Source organism: Oryx dammah, unplaced genomic scaffold (genome assembly GCF_014754425.2).
Source record: "Oryx dammah isolate SB20612 unplaced genomic scaffold, SCBI_Odam_1.1 HiC_scaffold_21, whole genome shotgun sequence".
Lineage (NCBI taxonomy): Eukaryota > Metazoa > Chordata > Mammalia > Artiodactyla > Bovidae > Oryx > Oryx dammah.
The window spans coordinates 40,290,497-40,310,230 of NW_024070205.1; positions in this window are offsets into that span (position 1 = coordinate 40,290,497).

Sequence of the window (19,734 nt, forward strand, 5' to 3'; positions counted from 1 at the left end):
TGATGCTTTTGAACTATGGTGTTGGAGAAGACTCTTGAGAGTCCCCTGGACTGCAAGGAGCTCCAACCAGTCCATCCTAAAGGAGATTAGTTCTGGGTGTTCATTGGAAGGAGTGATGTTGAAGCTGAAACTCCAATACTTAGCCACCTGAGGCAAAGAGCTGACTCATTGGAAAAGACCCTGATGCTGGGAAAGATTGAGGGCAGGAGGAGGAGACGACAGAGGATGAGATGGTTGGATGGCATCACTGACACAATGGACATGGGTTTGGGTGGACTCCAGGAGTTGGTGATGGACAGGGAAGCCTGGCGTGCTGCAGTTCATGGGATCGCAAAGAGTTGAACATGACTGAGCAACTGGACTGACTGAACTGATCCAGAAAAATGAAATATCATAACCGTATATAATACAAGAAAGATATAACTCAAGAAAGATCAAAGACTTAAATGCATAACATAAAACCATAAAGTTCCTGAAACTGAAAGTGTTAGTCACCCAGTCCTGTCTGACTCTTTGTGATCCTGTGGACTGTAGCCCACTAGGCTCCTCTGTCCATAGAATTCTGCAGGCAAGAATACTGGAGTGGGTTGCTACTTCCTTCTCTAGGGGATCTTCCCTAGCTGGGATTGAACTGGAGTCTCCCACACTGCAGGCAGACTTACTGACTGAGCCACCAGGGAAGACATAAATGAAAGTGGAAGTCGTTCAGTTGTGGCTGACTCTTTGCGACCCCATGGACTATAGTCCACGGAATTCTTTAGGCCAGAATACTAGAGTGGGTAGTCTTCCCCTTCTCCAGGGGAATATTCCCAACCCAGGAATCAAACCCAGGTCTCCTGGTTTACAAGCAGATTCTTTACCAGCTGAGCAACCAGGCAAGCCCAAAAAAGCTCCTAGAAGAAAATTAAGGAGAAAATCTTTGTGACCTTAGGTTAGGTAAAGACTTCCTAGATATGGCAACAAAAGCATGACCAAAAAAGAAGAAAATTGGTAAACTGAATTTCACCATAATTAAAAACATGTGCTCTGCAAAAGACACTTGAGCAAATAAAAAGACAATCTAATTAAATCATTGTGATATACCACATAAGAAAGAATAAAAACTGTATGACCATCTCAGTAGACACAGAAAAAGCTGAGTTCAAATTCAATACCCATTTATGATTTAAAAAGAGAGAGAGAGAGAGACCCTCCTGAAAGTGGGCATAGAGGGAACCTGTGCTGTGCTGTGCTTAGCTGCTCAGTCATGTCCAACTCTTTGCGACCTCATGGATTGTAGCCCTTCAGGCTCCTCGGTCCATGGGATTCTCCAGGCAAGAATACTGGAGTGGGTTGCCATGCCTTCCTCCAGAGGATCTTCCCAACCCAGGGATCAAAGCCAGACCTCCCACATTGCAGGTGGATTCTTTACTGTCTGAGCCACCAGGGAAGCCCATAGATGGAATCTACTTCAACATAATAAAGGCTAACATCTACTAACATCCACAGCTAACATCATACTCAACCATCAAAAGCTTATTCCTCTAAGATCAGGAATAAGACAAGGATGTCTACTTTTAGCACTTTTATTCAACATAGTTTTAGAATTCTATGGCAAAACAGAGAAAAAAAGGAATACGAACTGGAAAAGAAGTTAAACTGTCACTGTTTGCAGATGTGGTTTAGTCACTGAGTCGTGTCTGACACTTGCGACCCCATGGACTGTAGCCCTGCCAGGCTCCTCTGTCCATGGATTCTCCAGGCAAGAATACTGGAGTGGGTTTGCCATTTCCTTCTCCAGGACATCTTCCCGACCCAGGAATAGAACTTGAGTCACCTGCATTGCAGGCAGATTCTTTACCAACTGAACTACAAGGGAAGATTATTTGAAGATGACATGATACTATACATAGAAAATCCTAAAGATGCTACCAGATAACTTAAGAGTTCATCAATGAATTTGGTAAAGTTGCAGGATACGAAATTACAATACACAGAAATCGCTTGCATTTCTCTATATTAACAATGAAATATCAGAATGAGAAGTTAAAGAAACGGTCCCATTTTCCATCACATGAAAAAAGAATAAAATACCTAGGAGTAAATCTACCTAAGGAGGTAAAACACTCATACACCAAAAACTATGAGGCTGATGAAAGAAACTGAAGATGACACAAACAGTTGGAAAGATATGCCATGTTCTAGGATTGGAAGATCAGTATTGTCAGAATCACTATACTACCCGACAACCTACAGATTCAGTGCAATCCTTATCAAATTGCCAGTGACATTTTTCACAAATCTAGGGAAAAAATCTTAAAATTTGTGTGGAAACACAAAAGATTCTGAGTAGCCAAAGCAATCTTAAGAAAGAAAAACGGAGCTTGAGGAAATCAGACTCCCTAACTTCAGTCTGCACTACAGTCATCAAGACAGTATGTTACTGACACAAAAGCAGAGATATAGATCAATGGAATAGGATTGAAATTCCAGAGATAAACTTACCCACCTATGTTCACCTAATCTATGACAAAAGAGGCAAGAATACACAATGGAGAAAAGACAGTCTCTTCAATAAGTGGAGAAAACTAGATAGTTACATGTGAAAGAATGAAATCAGAATACTTCCTAACACCATACACAAAAATAAACTCAAAAACTGATTAAAGACCTAAATGTAACACCTGATACTATAAAACTCTTAGAGGAAAACATAGGCAGAATCCTCTGACATGAGTTGCAGCAAGATTTTTTGAGCCACCAGAGAATAATGAAAATAAAAACAAAAATAAACAACTGAGACCAAACTAAACTTAAAAAGGTTTTGTACAGCAAATTAAACCATAATCAGAAATAATAACACCCAGAATGGGAGAAAATATTTGCATACAAAGTGACCAACAAGGAATTAACCTCCAAAATATACAAACAGCTCATTCACCTCAATTTAAAAAGCAATCCCAAAATAGGCAGATCTTAATAGACATTTCTCCAAAGAAGACATGGCCAGATGGCCATGAAGCACATGAAAAGATGCTCAACATCACTGATTATTAGAGAAATACAAATCAAAACTACAATGAGGTATCACCTCACATCAGTTAAAATGGCCATTATCACAAAATCTGCAAACAATGAATGCTGGTGAGGGTGTGGGAAAAAAGGAATCCTCCTACACTGTTAGAGGGGATGTAAATTGGTACAGCCACTATGGAGAACAGTATGGAGGTTCCTTAAAAAACTAAAAATAGAGCTACCATATGACCTAGCAATCCCATCCCTGGGCTGATACCCAGAGAAAACTATAATTTGAAAAGATGCATACACCTCAGTGTTCACTGCAGCACTATTTACAATAGCCAGGACATGAAAGTAACTTAAATGTCCACTGACAACAGAATGGATAAAGAAGATGTGGTCCATATATACAGTGGAATATTATCCAGCCATAAAAAAGAATGAAATGTCATTTGCAGCATCGTAGATGGACCTAGAGATTGTTATACTGAGTAGAGTAAGTCAGACAGATAAATACAAATATCAAGATATCATTTTTATGTGGAATCTTAAAAAAATGATACAAATGAACCTATTCACAAAACAGAAATAGAGACACAGATGTGGAAAACATGGTTACCAGGAGGAAAGAGGGAGGATAAATAGGGAGATTGGGATTGACATAAACACATCACTAAATATAAAATTGATAATAAGGACCTATTGCATAGCACAGGGAACTCTATTCAGTACTCTCTAGTGACCTATATGGGAAAAGAATCTTAAAGAGAGTGGATATATGTAAAACTGATTCACTTAGCCATGCACCTGAAACACAATATTATAAAACAACTATACTCCAATAACATTTTTTTTTAAATAGCCTACTGACTTTACCTCCCCCTCCCAAAATAAAAACACGTTCACACTAAAACCTATTTGCAAATGTTTATAGCAGCTTTATTAACAATCACTAGAAACTAGGAAAAAGCAAATGTCTTTCAACAGGTGACTGGATAAACAGACCATCACACATCAATAAAATAGAATACCATTCTACAACAAAAAGTATGTATTTTACTGGTATACACAACAACATAAATAAATCTCTAAAAAATGATTGATGCTAAGTGGGGGGGGGGGAGCCAGACTGAAAAGGCTACATATTGTCTGATTCCATTTCTTTGATTTTCTGGAAAAGTTGAAACTATAAGAACAGAGAACACAGTGGTTGCTAGGAGTTGACGATGGAGGAAGAATTGATACATGAGCTATATAAGGAACTGGTGGGTGATGAAACCATTCTGTATCTTGGTTATATTGGTAATGATATGACTGTATGCATTTGTGAAAACTCAGAAATATATACTAAATAGAATATTAATACATGCACATATAAATAAAATAGGAGAAAAGTAAGTGGATACAACTGTCTTTGAGTGCCTTCAATATTAGAAAGAAACTTATCACTGGGATTTGAATGATCTTTATGAAATAAAATGAGCTGGTTTGAACACATTGTCTTTAAAGTCCATTTTAGTTCTGAAATTCAATTATTTCAATTTCTGAATTCTGAAATTCAATTATTCTATAATTTGATATTGTATAGATACCTCCTCACCATGTAGGAGGACAAACAAAGGAGATGAATTTTATTTTTAGTGATAATGATAATGAAGATGACATATTGTCTCTTGGTCCAAGTCTTTATTAATCAGAGCAGCATAGAACCTGCACAATCACATGCTAAATATGGGATAGAGCAAGATACTCCTCCACATTTTTAGGGCTTTCTCTAGAGTTTTTCCAATAGTTTTTACTTAAGAATTTGATTCTTTTATCTAAATAAATATAATTTAGAAAAGCTATCTTGTTTCTGGGTAAGCATTATGTTAGTCTTAGATTCTTATATAATATTTTTGAAATACTGGTGTAGAGATAAATTAGACCAAACATAGCTTTTACTAATCCTTGACAAGTTAACTTCAATAAGAACTCAGTAAGACGGTACAAGAAAGCATTTAATCTACTTATAAGCCACTTTGTTATTTTATTTAAGATATTTACGCAGTTTTGACATTAATATTCAGAGAATATACTGAAGAGTTCTCAGAAGTAAGTTTATCTAACTCTGTAAGTGAGCTGTGAACCAAAAAGAACTTTCAGAGACTCAGAATAATGCCAATCCTGATGATTATCTAGTTCAAACACTTCAATTCACAGACCAGAAAACTAGATACCAGGGAAGGAAAATGACTGGTTTGTCAAGCTTATATGCTTACACACTGATGGAGCCAGAACTTTAGAAATCAAATCAGACAGACCAGCACTTGCAAATTTTAACAGCTCAGCATAGAAATCTCAAGATAGCTTCAATTAAATTGACCAAGGCACTTTGAAATTATTAGTCTTAAATTTTTGGTTTTAGAGTCAAATCACCAACAGTATTTAATAACTGCCCTTTTTCATAGTCATAAAAATAAATCAGACAAAAAACACTCAGAACATTAATGATCACATTAAAACGATCAAAAATAAGATTTTGTGTGAACTTATTTCACTTTCACTCTTGTTTCATCCATTTACCACAAATTTTCATCTGGTAATCTAGCAGGTAATTAAAGTCATATACGCAATTTTGTACTCTTTAATTTCAGTGTCCCTTCAACTTCTCTGAACAGCCTCAGTCATATGATGAAGATAATAATTCCTACATACCGAGGTCAGAGATTAATAGCCTCAGTTGTATTCATGCTGAAGGTCAGTTCTTGTCTGAATACATCTGTAGAATCTACCAAATAGCCTCAAACACAAAGGAAGGAAGTTATTCAAACACAGAATGACTCCTTGTGCCTGGTCCAAGGGCAGGGTTGAAGAGACAGTACCGAGCATCTGCTAGTAGGCTGACAGGTCACACCAGCGTCTTTGAGGCAAGGCTGTAATAAAGAGAAGGTTAAAAAGTGAATCATTTCCCCCAATCCCTGCTATTACATTGAGAGTATAGATGATTCCGATTTGAAACCCAATAGAACAAAACAAGGATAAAAGGGACTTTCATAATCCTTTTTGAAAGCGCTTATAATTTCATTATGTGAAAATTATACAATATAAATAAAAGATGTGCTGTAGTTCCTCTTATTTCCAACACCCTTTTAGCCTGCCTCTATCCCTACTTGTTCCAAGTTCATTTCTTGAGGAAACTGTGATTAACAGTTTGTTGTATAACTTTAGACACACACACAGTTTTGTATCGAGGTCATGCTAGGCTGTTGAACTGAAATTGCTAAAAACATATCACAGTCATGTTTCCAGGTCAGTAATTATTCTTAATAGTTCCTAGTATTTCACAATTTTTTCAGCCATTTATCTATTGATATATACATGGGTCATTTCCAATTTCTTAATGAAAGGTTCTGGCTAAGGAGGAGGTTCCTAAAGGCTCCTAACAAGGTTCTAGCTCAGGAAGAAGAATTAGAATTAGAGAAGCCTCTTCCTGAAAGAGGGTTTTTGAAATCACACACAAAATACTCATGAAATGAACAAATGGTAAGGAGGAATTCAAGGAAGGCTGAAATTATAGTCAAACCAAACCTAACTCTACCTCAAGCTTTGTTGTAATAAAATTACACATATAAAGCATTAGAAGTTCAGTAAACATCAGTTTCCTCCCTACAATTCTTTAAGTGCCTGTGTATGACAGCCCACTGTGTGGATAAATTCCTGAGTTTGAGGCTGGAGGGGATTGAAACATCCCGGTACCATCCTGGAAACCAGTGATCACCGACAGATAACAATTGTCCCAAGATAAGTGCCTTCCTTCCACACAACCTCAGGGTGATGATCTTGCCATCCTGTGGAGATCTCCAACATGTCCAACAGAGATGGACAAAGGTAGCCTTTGTCTCAAGTCTGTTTCTCAAGAGTGCCATCTTTTTTAAAAGTATATTTCAAAAACAGTTTTTATTTATTTATACTTTAATTGGAGCTACCCCGCGTCCGAGGTCAGTGGCAGCCGGGAGGAGACACCCCGTGTCCGAGGTCAGGGCGGTGGCCGGGAGGAGCTACCCTGCGTCCGAGGCCAGTGGCGGCCGGGAGGAGACACCCCGCATCCGAGACCAGGGGCTGCCAGGAGAGGCCACCTTGCGCCCGAGGCCAGAGGCGGTGACTTTGAGGAGCCACCCGGAGCCAGAGGCCAGGGGCGGCAGCTGGGAGGAGCAACCCGGGGAGCGGTGGCTGCACAGCACAGGAGGGCCTAGAGGAGCTATCCCACGTTGAAGGTCAGGAACGGCGGTGGTAAGGAGATACCCCTCGTCCAAGGTAAGGAGCAGCAGCTGTGCTTTGCTGGAGCAGCCGTGAAGAGATACCCCCACATCCAAGGTAAGAGAAACCCAAGTAAGATGGTAAGTGTTGCAAGAGGGTATCAGAAGGCAGACACACTGAAACCATACTCACAGAAAACTAGTCAATCTAATCACACTAGGACCACAGCCTTGTCTAACTCAATGAAGCCAAGCCATGCCTGTGGGGCCACCCAAGACGGGCAGGTCATGGTGGAGAGGCCTGACAGAATGTGGTCCACTGGAGAAGGGAATGGCAAGCCACTTCAGTATTCTTGCCTTGAGAACCCCATGAACAGTAGGAAAAGGCAAAATGATAGGATACCAAAAGAGGAATTCCCCAGGTCATTAGGTGCCCAATATGCTACTGGAGATCAGTGGAGAAATAACTACAGAAAGAATGAAGGGATGGAGCCAAAGCAAAAACAATACCCAGCTGTGGATGTGACTGGTGATAGAAGCAAGATCCGATGCTGTAAAGAGCAATATTGCATAGGAACCTGGAATGTCAGGTCCATGAAACAATGCAAATTGGAAGTGGTCAAACAAGAGATGGCAAGGGTGAACGTCGACATTCTAGGAATCAGCAAACTAAAATGGACTGGAATGGGTGAATTTAACTCAGATGACCATTACATCTACTACTGCGGGCAGGAATCCCTCAGAAGAAATGGAGTAGCCATCATGGTCAACAAAAGAGTCCGAAATGCAGTACTTGGATGCAATCTCAAAAACGACAGAATGATCTCTGTTTGTCTCCAAGGCAAACCATTCAATATCACAATTATCCAAGTCTATGCCCCAACCAGTAATGCTGAAGAAGCTGAAGTTGAACGGTTTTATGAAGACCTACAAGATCTTTTAGAACTAACACCCCAAAAAGATGTCCTTTTCATTATAGGGGACTGGAATGCAAAAGTAGAAAGTCAAGAAACACCTGGAATAACAGGCAAATTTGGCCTTGGAATGCGGAATGAAGCAGGGCAAAGACTAATAGAGTTTTGCCAAGAAAATGCACTGGTCATAGCAAACACTCTCTTCAAACAACACAAGAGAAGACTCTACACATGGACATCACCAGATGGTCAACACCGAAATCAGATTGATTATATTCTTTGCAGTCAAAGATGGAGAAGCTCTATACAGTTAACAAAAACAAGACCGGAAGCTGACTATGGCTCAGATCATGAACTCCTTATTGCCAAATTCAGACTTAAATTGAAGAAAGTAGGGAAAACCATGAGACCATTCAGGTATGACCTAAATCAAATCCCTTATGATTATGCAGTGGAAGTGAGAAATAGATTTAAGGGTCTAGATCTGATAGATAGAGTGCCTGATGAACTATGGAATGAGGTTCATGACATTGTACAGGAGACAGGGATCAAGACCATCCCCATGGAAAAGAAATGCAAAAAAGCAAAATGGCTGTCTGGGGAGGCCTTACAAATAGCTGTGAAAAGAAGAGAGGTGAAAGCAGAGTTCCAAAGAATAGCAAGAAGAGATAAGAAAGCCTTCTTCAGTGATCAATGCAAAGAAATAGAGGAAAACAACAGAATGGGAAAGACTAGAGATCTCTTCAAGAAAATTAGAGATACCAAGGGAACATTTCATGAAAAGATGGGCTCGATAAAGGACAGAAATGGTATGGACCAAACAGAAGCAGAAGATATTAAGACGAGTTGGCAAGAATACACAGAAGAACTGTACAAAAAGATCTTCACGACCCAGATAATCATGATAGTGTGATCACTAATCTAGAGCCAGACATCTTGGAATGTGAAGTCAAGTGGGCCTTAGAAAGCATCACTACGAACAAAGCTAGTGGAAGTGATGGAATTCCAGTTGAGCTGTTTCAAATCCTGAAAGTTGATGCTGTGAAAGTGCTGCACTCAATATGCCAGCAAGTTTGGAAAACTCAGCAGTGGCCACAGGACAGGAAAGGGTCAGTTTTCATTCCAATCTCAAAGAAAGGCAATGCCAAAGAATGCTCAAACTACTGCACAGTTGCACCCATCTCACATGCTAGTAAAGTAATGCTCAAAATTCTCCAAGCCAGGCTTCAGCAATATGTGAACTATGAACTCCCTGATGTTCAAGCTGGTTTTAGCAAAGGCAGAGGAACCAGAGATCAAATTGCCAACATCCACTGGATCATGGAAAAAGCAAGAGAGTTCCAGAAAAACATCTATTTCTGCTTTATTGACTATACCAAAGCCTTTGACTGTGTGGATCACAATCAACTGTGGAAAATTCTGAAAGAGATGGGAATACCAGACCACCTAACCTGCCTCTTGAGAAATCTGTATGCAGGTCAGGAAGCAACAGTTAGAACTGGACATGGAACAACAGACTGGTTCCAAATAGGAAAAGGAGTCCGTCAAGGCTGTATATTGTCACCCTGCTTATTTAACTTCTATGCAGAGTACATCATGAGAAACGCTGGACTGGAAGAAACACAAGCTGGAATCAAGATTGCTGGGAGAAATATCAATAACCTCAGATATGCATATGACACCACCCTTATGGCAGAATGTGAAGAGGAGCTAAAAAGCCTCTTGACGAAGGTGAAAGACGAGAGTGAAAAAGTTGGTTTAAAGCTCAACATTCAGAAAACATAGATCATGGCATCTGGTCCCATCACTTCATGGGAAATAGATGGAGAAACAGTAGAAACAGTGTCAGACTTTATTTTGGGGGGCTCCAAAATCACTGCAGATGGTGACTGTAGCCATGAAATTAAAAGACGCTTACTCCTTGGAAGAAAAGTTATGACCAACCTAGATAGTATATTCAAAAGCAGAGACATTACTTTGCCGACTAAGGTCCGTCTAGTCAAGGCTATGGTTTTTCCTGTGGTCATGTATGGATGTGAGATTTGGACTGTGAAGAAGGCTGAGCGCTGAAGAATTGATGCTCTTGAACTGTGGTGTTGGAGAAGACTCTTGAGGTTCCCTTGGACTGCAAGGAGATCCAACCAGTCCATTCTGAAGGAGATCAACCCTGGGATTTCTTTGGAGGGAATGAATGTATAGCTGAAGCTCTAGTACTTCAGACACCTCATGCGAAGAGTTGACTCATTGGAAAAGACTCTGATGCTGGGAGAGATTGGGGGCAGGAGAAGAAGGGGACGACCCTGGATGAGATGGCTGGATGGCATCACAGACTCGATGGACGTGAGTCTGAGTGAACTCCGGGAGATGATGATGGACAGGGAGGCCTGGCGTGCTGCGATTCATGGGGTCGCAAAGAGTTGGACACAACTGAGCGACTGAACTGAACTGATACTTTAATTTTAATTAGAGTATAGGTGATTTATAATATTGTGTTTTCAGGTGTACAGCAAAGTCAATCAGATATATATATAATAGCAACCCACTCCAGTGTTCTTGCCTGGAGAATCCCGGGGACAGCAGAGCCTGGTGGGCTGCCGTCTATGGGGTCACACTGAGTCGGACACGACTGAAGCAACTTAGCAGCAGCAGCAGCAGCATAAATATATCCACCCTTTGAAAAGGTTCTTTTCTCCTATAGGCCATTGTTGGTCAGTCCCTAAGTCATTTCCAGCTTTTGCAACCCTGTGGACCTTAGCCTGCCAGGCTCCTCTGCCCTGGGATTTCCCAGGCAAGAATACTGGAGTGGGTTTCTATTTCCCTCTCTTGGGGTTCTTCCCAGCCCAGGGACTGAACCCATGTCTCCTGCATTGGCAGGGGGAATCTTTACCCCCGAGTAACCAGAAAAGCCCTATAGACTATTATGGAGTATTGAGTAGAGTTCCTTATGCTATACGGCCGATTCTTCTTAGTTATCTACTTTATATATAGTATTAATAGTGTGTGTATGTCAAGGTTTTCCATTTTGATGCCCCAAGCCCCACAGTCTCTTTATATTTGTTACCCAAGGGACCTTGGGCCACCATACCAAGAGGATTACTAGGAACTTTGCCTGTTATTTTAGAGCTCTGAAAATGATCATTGCTGTATATATACACACATGAGAAGTTTTTCTATAGGGAATAAATTGTCTCTAAATGTTTCCCCAAAATGTATTGATATATTGCTTATATGTTTATGATATCGCTCATCTCATTTAGTATAATTGGTTTCTTTCCTGTTTCCTGCATTAGACTATAAAATCCTTACTGGCAGAGACCTTCTGTACTCTTTACTTCTGAACTGCAAGGGACTTTAATCGAACCTACGGAACTGTGTATCTGAAAGAACATGGGGTAGAGAATCAGATCTGGGTGTTACTCCTAACTCTGTTAATAGCTTGCATCTGATCTCAGAAAAGTCTCATCCCCTGTCTGGATCTCAGTTTTCCTCATCTTTAAAACATCTTTACAGTAAAGGAACGGAATGCATCAAATGTCCTTTACAGTCCCTTCAAGCTCTAACATTTGATACTCACAACTGATATCTGTCACCAGGAATCATGATAGCAAAACAGAAAAATGCTTACTACCTTAATATAGATTGTCACTACAATGTTCATTTTATTTAGTAAAAAATGAGTTTCATTTAACTTATCTTATTTGTACTTGTATATTTCCTAAATTCACATCAGCTACACAGAAATTATTCCTCAGAGTGGGCTTTTACAAATGGCTTTGCAAAGGGTACCACGTATCAGTTGACTTTCATTTTCTTTTTCAAATGGTGCCTTTTCTTGACCTTCCCCTTAATTCCAGCAGTTTCTATACTCTTACCTTGGCTAGTTATTCTACAATCACTTCAGAGTATTACAACTATCACTAGGATTAAGTACACTAAGAACTACTAACAGTACTTTTTAATAATAACTGAGATAATAAATATTTATATAATGCTTTAAACTTAATCACAGTCTTTCACACATATCTCATTTGAATCTTAGATGAAGTATGTTAGAGGGATATAGTAGATAATACTACTTTATTGATTTTACTGCCTAAAACCCTCAGCTAGAGAGAATGGATAAATCACCCCAGTTGCCAAGCTAATAACAAGTGTCACTGCAGCAACTAGTAGTAGTGTTGGTCGTTCAGTCGTGTCTGACTCTTTGCGACCCCAGCCCGCCAGGCTCCTCCATCCATGGGATTTTCCAGGCAAGAATACTGGAGTGGGTTGCCATTTCCTTCTCCAGGGGATCTTCCCGACCCAGGGATTGAACCTGGGTCTCCTGCATTGCAGGCAGACGCTTTACTATCTGAGCCAGCAGGGAAGCCAACGAGTTACTCCTTCCCTATCGTTGGCAGTTAGACCGAGTTGGATCGTTAAAGAAAATTCACAGGACCCAAATGACAAAGCTTACGCAGACAAAAGACACAGTAGTAGCTCAGGATCAACAGAACAATCACAGATCTCACAGAGAGGGGCCTGGGGAGCCAGGTGCAGGCTCTCACTGTCCTCGCTCTCTCAGGCTGTGGCCAGATGAACTTTCCCTCTCTAGTGACAAATGCACAGAACAACTTTGAAAAACCTCAGTTCAGACTATTATCATTTTGCTAATCACTTGGACATAATCCTGCTATGTACTAGCTCAACACCAGAGCCAGAATTCTGAAGAGCTCAGTAAAACTAGGTACAAATACACACACACACACACACACTTTTATCCAGATTCAGATTACATACATTAAATGTGTACAGTTTTTAATGTCAATCATATCCCAATAAAATGGTTAAAAAAAAATTTTTTTTAAACTAATGCCACTATCAAGCTTAAGCAGTACCTACAGCTGCCACTAGGCAGTACCAGCAAGCCAAACATGTATGCAGGGGGAGAAACAAAATGAAAAGAAACAAGAAAAGAAAAGGATGAATGGATACAAACAAAATTAGTTAAATATTTCCTAATTATTTATAAGAGCCATATATGAGAGAATCAGTCTGATAGGGGAGGAGGAAATATGTGTCCTCTGATTTCACATTATGATATATCCCCACACATCCTCCTAATTTAAACTTTTAAAGCTCTCAATTCAATGTCTCAATATCCTTGAAGGAGAAATATCACATATGCAGTCATCAGGCAAATGATAGACATTAAAAATGAGAGCAGATGAAATCACCAATATACATTTCTAAATACAAGTCACTGTTCTATTGATTCTACCACTGTACAAACTTTAACTTGGGCCTGACTCCAACTCTATCACATTTATGTAAGTCAAGCTTGAAAAGCAGATATTATTTACCACTCCTTCCCTTGTTTAGTGAAGGAGGTTGAGGCTCAAAGAATGAAGTTGCCCACAATCACAGCACTAGCAGAGCTGGAATTCAAATCCTGGTCTAACTTCAAAGACTTTTCTCTTTAAACCATAAAACTGGGAGACAGGGTTCCTGAATCATTACTAAATTTATGGAAGATTTCCCTGGAGAAGAAGGAAAAGAAAATTATAAACAGTGATTATTATGTTTATCTATTCCTTTGAATGGTCAGGAACCTTGCTAACACATTTACAACCACCATCTAGGGAACTGTTGTTGGTTGCCTTCTGGCATCATTTTTCTCCGCCTTTTCCTGGAACAAGATTCATATTTTTCTTTGAGGAATTGCCTCTGCTAGAGTCTTCACATGGTGGTTAATGTGGGTTTTACACCACCCTCAGCTCTAGAAGTGACCCTTATGTCTATCATCCCACCCCTTTTGCCCAGTGATTGTTCAGAGTGTACTCATGAGCTAATTCTGGCCTTTGAGACATAGGAGACATTTGCTGAGGGCTTCTTGGAAAGAAGGTTCTTCCTCCTTCCATGGGAATTACCAGAAGAGAACTCTCTTCCTTTAGACAGTGGGATATGAGGGTGTAAGGTCTAGACCATTGTTGCTTCGCTGAAGTAGGACAGTCTGAGGGTATAACTGCTGCAAGAAGGAAGACACAGCAAGAGACTTGTAAAGAAACACAGCTAGAGGCCCAATGAAACTGTGAGTAGCTGGATCAAACCACACCTGAAGCTAGGCCTACTTCAAAACTTTATTTCCCTTAAACTATCTTGAGTTTTCTATTATTCACAATCAAAGGCCTCTTAACTGATTCATATAAGCACTAGCATTTATCCCTGTTTTAAGAAAAAGAAAATGAGGACTTAAAAATATTGCCCAATATTATACCATTTGTAAGAAAATTTGAGCTTTCTGGCCCCCAAGCCCTGGGTGGGAGTGGGGGGGTGGCATGCAGGGAGTTCCCCAATGGCTCAGCAGGTAAAGAATCCTCCTGCAACACAAGAGACATGAGTTCAATCCCTGGGCCAGGAAGATCCCCTGGAGAAGGAAATAGCAACCCACTCCAGGATTCTTGCCTGGAAAACCCAACGGGCAGAGGAGTTCGGCGGGCTACAGTCCAAAGGGTCACAAAGGGTCAAACACAACTAAGCATGCAGCGAAGGCATGGCCCCCAAGCCTTAGCTATTGATTACAAACTTTCGCATGCCAACATCCCAAAGAAGGGAGATGCCTCCTTTGCTTTGGCTTTAGCTAGGAGCTGCTGTTTAACCCTTCTCTTTTATTTTCACATTTTCTATGGAACTCTTTAAAGAGCCTCTTCTGATCACACATTCACTGGACTAAGATGTTACTAGATTGATGATGTGAACTCTCAGGTGCAAATAAGATTGTTCTATTTGATTTCAAAAGTGAACTATTAGAATGACTTCGAGCCCAGGAATCAATTATGTATCTTCACCATGGATTTCTGATTGTCTCCAATGCTTAGACACGGTCATTTCTGGATCTCTGGAGATAAAACAGTGTTTGTCTTGCCATTGACACTGCCAGGCAAAGCAGAGCCAAAGGAAACGTTGTGACAGTGGCCGTGTAAACATATGGCTCATAGCAAACTTCCCAAGAGGGTAAGAGGGTGATCACAAACAAACCCACAGCATTATTGAAACACCTGCATGATAGCAGTTTAGAACTCCTGTCTCCACTCGCATTCTACTTAGAAAAGATTCCCAAATGCCCCCACCCCCAACTATGCTCAAATTGCTTTCTGTCCACTTAACCAAACCTATAAAATTACCCTTTGTGACAGTACAAAACAAGAAAAGCCTACGGCAGGGAAGTTCATCAAAACACCTTCCAGTGGGATCCACCAGAAAGACTTTTCGGAAGTATCTTCTCACAAAGTAAAATAACAATAAGAGGTCACATACACCTCTTGGAAGCTAAACTCTTTATTCTTTGTGGTGGAAATATTCTGTCGCACTTTTTCAAACTTGTTATTCAAGTTGGTTTTTTTTTTTTTTTTTTCAGTATCAATCTGACCTTTTCTTTCTTTAAACATCTCCACCTCTATAGCTCCCTCCCTGTACATGGCCTCCGCAGTTAATAGAATTTGAAAGGTATACCCCCAACAACTGGGCTTTTGATGTGGGTTTTGCTGCATGGTTTTCTTATTGACTGTTCAAAATAATTTCAGCAATTTTTTTCGATCATGATATTCGGTTTTCTGTTTGTACTTCAGAATCGGTCTCCCCAGAGAGTGGCAAAACAAGATGAGTCTGCGCACTTTTCCACCCACATGACAGCCAGTCACAGGGAGAGAGAAGAGGGGGCGAGGATAGGAAACCCTGCAGAGGCATGAGTGGAGGAAGATGCAAGATAAGGCTCTTGATGACACCAACACAGCTTCTCCAGGAGGGAGAGAAATAATACCTCTTAGGGGTTTTCATATGTCTCTATAGAGCAAAAGTCTACAGATTAGTAACTGAACCCTCGCTTGTCATTCAATTACTAACTGGTGTCTGACTCTTTGCAGCCCCATGGACTGCAGCATGCCATGCTTCCTTGTCCTTCACTATCTCCCAGAGCTTACTCAAGCTCATGTCCTTCAAGTCAATGATGCTATCCCACCATCTCATCCTCTGTTGCCCCCTTCTCCTCCTGCCCTCAATCTTTCCCATCACTAGGGCCTTTCCCTGTGAGTTGACTCTTTGCATCAGGTGGCCAAAGTATGGGAGCTTCAGCTTCAGCATCAGTCCTTCCAATGAATATTCAGAGTTGATTTCCTTTAGGATTGACTGGTTTGATCTTACTGTCCAAGGGACTCTCAAGTCTTCTCCAGCACCACAGTTTAAAAGCATCAACGTTCACATCCATACATGACTACTGGAAAAAACATAGCTTTCCTACTGAGTGATACTCTATAAGAAGAGTTATTACAGTCTACTAAGTTCAACTGTTGAATTATGGACAAGTCAGTTGACTTTGTTATTTTCATGACAAACACTGGATTGAGAACATGTCTGCCATATGACCATCAGGACTGCTCTGATTCTACCTCTTTCCAGAGCCCTACTCTGCTGAAGGAGCAACTGGATTACATTTTAGACCCACTGGCCAGGTGTCTCACTGGGGGCACATAGAGGAGTCCATAAGGAGAGGTCACTGCTAAGCCTCTAAGCCCCTAGATGAGCTGTGGTTCATGGACACAGACCTCAAGTAGAAGAGCAAGATAAGTGTAGACTCCTTCTTAGAATCAGTGTCAATGCTATGAACAACTTTGAAAGTCACTTAGTACAAAACCCTTTTTTTCAAGTTAAATAAAGACCCAGAGGTTAAAGTTACATGCCTAAAATATAATCTGAAGATTTAGAAGAGAACTTAAGGTCAACTGATCAAACCTTCCTTGCTGAAGTCTATTCTATAACTCTTAATTGCTATCCTGTTTGTGCTTGTATACCCTCAGTGTTGAGAGCTTGCTTACTACACCTCAAAGCAAAATGTTCTGTATGTGGAGAATTGGTTAAAAAAAAATTCTTCCTTGGACTTTCCTGGTGGTACAGTGGATAAGAATCTGCCTGCCAATGCAGGGGACACAGATTTGGTCCCTGATCTGGGAAGATTCCACATGCCGTGGGGCACCTAAGCCCATGTGCCACAGCTACTGAGCCTGTGCCCTTAGAGCCCGTGAACCACAACTACTGAGCCTGTGTGCTGCAACTACTGAAGCTTGTGTGCCCTAGAGCCTGTGCTCAGCGACAAAAGAGGCCACCACAATGAGAAGCCCTCACACCCCAACGAGGCGTGGCCTCCCCGTCACGATCAGAGAAAGCCCATGCAAAGCAATGAAGACCCAGCACAGCCAAAAATAAATGAATCTTTAAAAAAAACACACAAAAAAAACCTCTTCCTTACACTGAAAAGAAATCTGACTCCTTGCAACTCTTCCCCACCTCCCCACCCACAGCAAGCCCCCATGGGCCTTAGTTTTTTGTCTGGAGTCACATAAGGAGCAAAATTAAACCTTCTTACATCACAGTCCTTTAGTTACTTGAAGATGCCTATGATGTCTATTACTCTACTCTTCTCCAGGACATACACCTTAGTTCTTTTAAACTTTCTACTTAAGGGTTCCAAATGTCATCATGTGTCCTGATCATTTTACATTGGACATGCCAGTTTGTCCAGGACACTCCCACAGGGGACTTACTGAAATAAATGTGAGCTCCAAGTACAATCTAGTACAGAAAGGAGAAGATCACTTCCCTTGTTCTGGTCAACAGAACAGTCCCTGGGACCACATTTAGGTCAGCAATATACAAATGCTCTTTCTAACTTCCCTCTACAGCCTTCTCCCTAAAAAGGGTAAAATATCTAAATGTTATCATCCACTGAACTAAAATCCAGCTGTCCTTAGTAAGCTTTCAATTCTAGACCAACTAAATCCAGATCAGCAGAGCAGAAATGGCAGTCTACGATGATTATCAGAAAAGAGGGGTAGCCAGTCAAGAGCCAGTTAAGACAGACTCTTGTCAGTTTTGCATGGTTAAAAATTGCACCTATTAGGCAATTGATAAATGAAGGAATTTATCAAAGAAATCTTGGGCATCATGAAATAAAAGCAGCAACTAGGAGTGATATTAGCAACTTCTAGGATTTTTTAAAATATGAACCCATACCCATCTATGCTGCATTATTGAGGCAGAAGTCTGTGTAAGAGGATGGGTGTTGGTAGGCTTCTCGAAGTCTCTTCCAGCTTACAGTTTACAAATGTTAAATCACTAAGTCATACCTCAAGACACTATACTTTGAAGTGACACTGTAACATTCAGTTCAGTTCAGTTGTTCAGTTGTATCCGACTCTTTGCGACCCTATGAATCACAGCACGCCAGGCCTCCCTGTCCATCAACAGCTCCCGGAGTTCACTCAGACTCACGTCCATCAAGTCAGTGATGCCATCCAGCCATCTCATCCTCTGTCGTCCCCTTCTCCTCCTGCCCCCAATCCCTCCCACCATCAGAGTCTTTTCCAATGAGTCAACTCTTCGCATGAGGTGGCCAAAGTACTGGAGTTTCAGCTTTAGCATCATTCCTTCCAAAGAAATCCCAGGGCTGATCTCCTTGCATTCTAAGGGACTCTCAAGAGTCTTCTCCAACACCACAGTTCAAAAGCATCAATTCTTCAGCACTCAGCTTTCTTCACAGTCTAACTCTCACATCCATACATAACTACTGGAAAAACCATAGCCTTGACTAGACAGACTTTAGTCGATAAAGTAATGTCTCTGCTTTTTAATATGCTATCTAGGTTGGTCATAACTTTCCTTCCAAGGAGTAAGCGTCTTTTAATTTCATGGCTGCAGTCACCATCTGCAGTGATTTTGGAGCCCAAAAAATAAAGTCTGACACTGTTTCCACTGTTTCCCCATCTATTTCCCATGAAGTGATGGGACCAGATGCCATGATCTACATTTTCTGAATGTTGAGCTTTAAGCCAACTTTTTCACTCTCCTCTTTCACCTTCATCAAGAGGCTTTTTAGTTCCTCTTCAATTTCTGCCATAAGGGTGGTATCCTCTGCATATCTGAGGTTATTGATATTTCTCCCAGCAATCTTGATTCCAGCTTGTGTTTCTTCCAGTCCAGCGTTTCTCATGATGTACTCTGCATATAAGTTAAATAAGCAGGGTGACAATAGACAGCCTTGATGGACTCCTTTTCCTATTTGGAACTAGTCTGTTGTTCCATGTCCAGTTCTAACTGTTGCTTCCTGACCTGCATACAGATTTCTCAAGAGGCAGGTCAGGTGGTCTGGTATTCCCATCTCTTTCAGAATTTTCCACAGTTTCTTGTGATCCACACAGTCAAAGGCTTTGGCACAGTCAATAAAGCAGAAATAGATGTTTTTCTGGAATTCTCTTGCTTTTTCCATGATCCAGCGGATGTTGGCAATTTGATCTCTGGTTCCTCTGCCTTTTCTAAAACCAGCTTGAACATCAGGAAGTTCACGGTTCATGTACTGCTGAAGCCTGGCTTGGAGAATTTTGAGCATTACTTTACTAGCATGTGAGATGGGTGCAATTGTGCAGTAGTTTGAGCATTCTTTGGCATTGCCTTTCTTTGGAATTGGAATGAAAACTGAGCTTTTCCAGTCCTGTGGCCACTGCTGAGTTGACACAAATTTACAGAATAATGTGAAAATGACTAATTCTTAGGACAAA